The sequence below is a fragment of the Perca flavescens genome, chromosome 2 (assembly GCF_004354835.1).
Source record: "Perca flavescens isolate YP-PL-M2 chromosome 2, PFLA_1.0, whole genome shotgun sequence".
NCBI lineage: Eukaryota > Metazoa > Chordata > Actinopteri > Perciformes > Percidae > Perca > Perca flavescens.
Genome location: NC_041332.1, coordinates 36,812,114 through 36,816,199, shown reverse-complemented (window position 1 = coordinate 36,816,199; position 4,086 = coordinate 36,812,114). Strand labels below are relative to the sequence as shown.

Below are 4,086 nucleotides of genomic sequence, written 5' to 3'. Positions count from 1 at the left end.
GCTTTTGAACCACTCCAGGGTGCCACAGTCTTCTCCAAACTGGACCTGCGCAATGCCTATCATCTCATCAGGATTCGGGATGGAGATGAGTGGAAAACTGCCTTCAATACATCACTTGGACACTTCGAATACCTGGTAATGCCTTTTGGGCTCACTAATGCACCAGCAGTATTCCAAGCTATGGTTAACGATGTTTTAAGAGACTTGTTAAATCGTTTCGTTTTCGTCTATCTAGACGATATTCTAATTTTCTCTAAGTCCCTCAAAGAACATGTCTCACACGTCCGTCTCGTCCTGCAACGTTTGTTGGAAAATAAACTTTTTGTTAAAGCTGAGAAGTGTGAGTTCCACTGTGAGTCAGTTCCCTTCCTTGGGTTCATCATAGAGAAAGGACAAGTGTCGGCCGACCCCGAAAAGATAAAGGCAGTAAGTGAATGGCCCGTTCCCCAGACCTCGCAAACAGCTGCAACGTTTCCTGGGTTTTGCTAATTTCTACAGGAGATTCGTCCGGGGCTTTAGTAGGATGGTAGCTCCCCTCACCAAACTCACTTCCCCTAAAGTTCCTTTTGTGTGGTCACCTGAGGCCGATACAGCCATGTGTACCCTGAAACATCTGTTTTCCACCTTCCCTGTGCTCATTCACCCAGATCCTACTTTGCCTTTTGTTATGGAAGTGGATGCCTCAGACTCTGGTGTTGGAGCGGTTCTGTCTCAACGCTCCCTGATAGACCACAAACTCCACCCCTGTGCTTTTTTTTTTCCAAAAAGTTCTCGCCTGCAGAGAGACACTACGACGTGGGAAACCGTGAGTTGCTGGCCGTCAAGCTTGCACTGGAGGAATGGAGACATTGGCTGGATGGGACGGAGCAGCCTTTTGTGGTGTGGACCGACCACAAGAACCTGGCCTTCATCCAGTCTGCTAAGAGACTCAACTCCCGCCAAGCCAGATGGTCTATCTTCTTCAGCAGATTTAACTTTACCCTTACTTACCGTCCTGTTTCTCGCAATGTAAAAGCTGATGCTTTGTCGCGCCAGTTCTCCGTCTCTGAAGAGTCCAGTGAACCAGAGTCCATCCTGCCCTCTACCTGCGTTGTGGCTGCAGTTCGTTGGGAGATCGAATCTCTGGTTAAGACGGCTCAAGAATCTGACCCGGGACCAGCTGATGGGCCATCTGGTCGGCTCTATGTTCCTGTGTCCGTGCGGTCTGAAGTGTTGCAGTGGGTCCATTCCTCACGCTTCGCCTGCCATCCAGGGAGGCAACGTACCCTTACGTTGCTAAAAAGACACTTCTGGTGGCCATCTGCTGAAGCTGATGTCCGGGCTTTCGTGGCAGCCTGTACCATCTGTGCCCGTGGTAAAGCATCCCACCAGTCTCCCTCGGGTCTGCTTCAACCTCTGCCGGTTCCTAGTCGTCCCTGGTCCCACATAGCCCTGGATTTTGTCACTGGTCTCCCTGTGACGGTAATGATAAAATACTCACTATTGTGGACAGATTCTCTAAATCTGCTCACTATGTAGCATTACAGAAATTACCGACTGCCAGTGAGGCAGCGGACCTCTTGGTCCTACATGTATTCCGTCCCCATTGAATACCTGTGGACATTGTTTATGACAGAGGCCCACAGTTTATTTCTCATGTCTGTTAAGTTACAAGCCTATGTACATGAAAGACAATTAAGTGAAATTAAACTCACCATCAAGGCCCATTTGCTCTGCAATACCACTCCATAGCAGTTCTTTTTTGTCAAGATTTTTGTAGTCGCCGTCGCGTTCATCATAAAGTGCTTTATATTCAGACACCAACGAAACGAGCAGCTCTACGTTCATTTTGCCTGGCATCTTCTTCGTCTCCGGCAGTGTAGACGCTACTTGGCGTATATCTTCTTCGCCGTTACGTATGTGTGCTCGGCAAGACCGTTTTGTGTGTTGATCGCCCCCAAGTTGTGTTTTACTGTAACTTCAGAAGCTCCAGATGTTACGGTTAGGACAGAACGGACCCAAATGCAGAACTCAGCACAAATCACTTTATTAGGAAAAGTGGGAAAGTGAATGGGGAAGTGGGGAGGTGGATGCCAGAGAGGGGAGCACAGGCACGGGGGCTGGAACCGGGAACAGAGGCACGGGGAGACCGGGTCTGAGAACTCGACAGGGAAGTACTGGAGCGCGGAGAGGCGAGGGCTGAGGCAGGCTGGTGCAGGAAACCGTGAGGGGGAACTGGATGGAGGAGCCAGCTGACTGGAGGCAGAGTGACGAGGAAGGCAATGGCTGAAACAAAAAGACAGAAAACGGATTACAAAGATACAAGCAGAAGAACACTCAGGGAATTTGCAGAAGCTTGAGACGCGTGTCACCAAGTAGGCAGGAGCAACGATCAAGCGAAGGTGGTGAGTCAATCCGGGGTTTATATACTGGGCTTGATTGGAGTTGATGGCCGGCAGGTGTGTATGGTGGGAAGAGCGGTAGTGAGGAGGCGAGCAGGTGTGCGCAATCAGCTGGCTGGCACAGACAGGAAGGGAGGGGGGAACACAGAGAGAAACAGAGGCAACACAAACTGACAGCAAAACATGAGGAAAAGAAAAACAGGAACTCACAGCCAGCCGGACTCCAACCACCACAGTACCCCCTCCTCAACGGACGCCTCCAGGCGGACCGCCAGGCTTGTCCGGTGGGCCCTGTAGAAGTCGTCCCAGCAGGGTCCTGTCAAGTATCTGGCTAGTGGGAATCCACGACCGCTCCCTCGGGACCATATCCGCCCAGTCCACCAGGTACCGATAACCCCGACCTCTACGTCGACATCCAGGAGGCGTCGCACTGTGTAGGCCGGGTGGCCGTCGATGATGCGTGGAGGAGGAGGTGCTGCCACTGGGACGGAGAGAGGACTTGTGGAGACCGGTTTGATATGGGAGACATGGAAAACTGGGTGGATTTTCATGTGCGATGGGAGTGTTAGCCTGACCGTGGTGGGGTTCACAACCGACTCAATGGTATAGGGACCCACGAACCGGGGGGCGAGTTTCTTGGAGGTGGACGGAAGGGGAAGATCCCGGGAGGAGAGCCACACCCTCTGGCCCGGCCGGTAGGAGGGAGCGGGGATGCGATGGCGGTCTGCCAGGCGTTTGTTCCGGGCAGCTGTTCGTTGGAGAGCAGCCCTAGCCTCCCTCCACACTCGACGACAACGCCGGAGATGGGTCTGGACCGACGGAACTGCTACTTCCTCCTCCAAGGACGGGAACAGCGGGGGCTGGAACCCCATGGCGCACATAAACGGAGACATCCCAGTGGCAGCGCTGATGAGAGAGTTGTGGGCGTACTCGACCCAGGGGAGATAGGAACTCCACGAGGTGGGATTGCGGTAGGCCACACACCGGAGGGCCGCCCCAGGTCCTGGTTGGCCCGCTCGGTTTGCCCGTTGGTCTGGGGTGATAGCCGGATGACAGGCTGGCGGTGGCACCGAGGGCTTGGCAGAAGGCTTTCCACACTTGGGAAGAAAACTGGGGCCCCCGGTCGGAGACAATGTCCTGAGGAATGCCATGGAGTCTGAAGACATGGTGGACAAGGAGACGAGCCGTTTCCAGGGAAGTAGGTAACTTGGACAGGGGGATGAAGTGGACTGATTTTGAGAACCGATCCACGATGGTGAGGATGACCGTGTTGCCGTTGGAGTTGGGCAGTCCGGTGACAAAGTCCAGGGCGATGTGGGACCAGGGCCGACCGGGGACCGGGAGGGGGTGGAGCAGACCGGCGGGCGGCTGATGGGATGCCTTGGCACGGGCGCACACCTCACAGGCTGCCACAAAGTCCCGCAGTCCCTTTCCATGGGGGGCCACCAAAATCTCTGTCGGAGCAGGAACAGGGTCCGGGCCATTCCTGGGTGGCAGCTGAACTTTGAGGCGTGCGCCCATTGGAGGACCTGGGAGCGGACGCTGGGGGGGACGAGGGCGTTAGGGGACCGGTACCAGGGTCAGGGTCCGTGGACTGGGCCCGGCGGACGGCGGACTCCACGTCCCAAACCAGGGACGCGACCAGGCAGGAACGGGGCAAGATGGTATCAGGTTGGGTAACCGGGTCGTCAGTAGAATGGAGACG

General features: G+C 54.8%; 1 long non-coding RNA gene across 1 annotated transcript; it reads right to left on the bottom strand.

The window, feature by feature from the left end:
- Positions 1-2,010: 2,010 nt before the first annotated feature.
- LOC114547377 (uncharacterized) lies at positions 2,011-2,658 on the bottom strand. The gene is made up of 2 exons (XR_003691149.1): positions 2,352-2,658; positions 2,011-2,265 (listed from the first exon to the last, which is right to left on the bottom strand). It is a non-coding gene; the product is annotated as an uncharacterized LOC114547377 (long non-coding RNA).
- Positions 2,659-4,086: the final 1,428 nt, after the last annotated feature.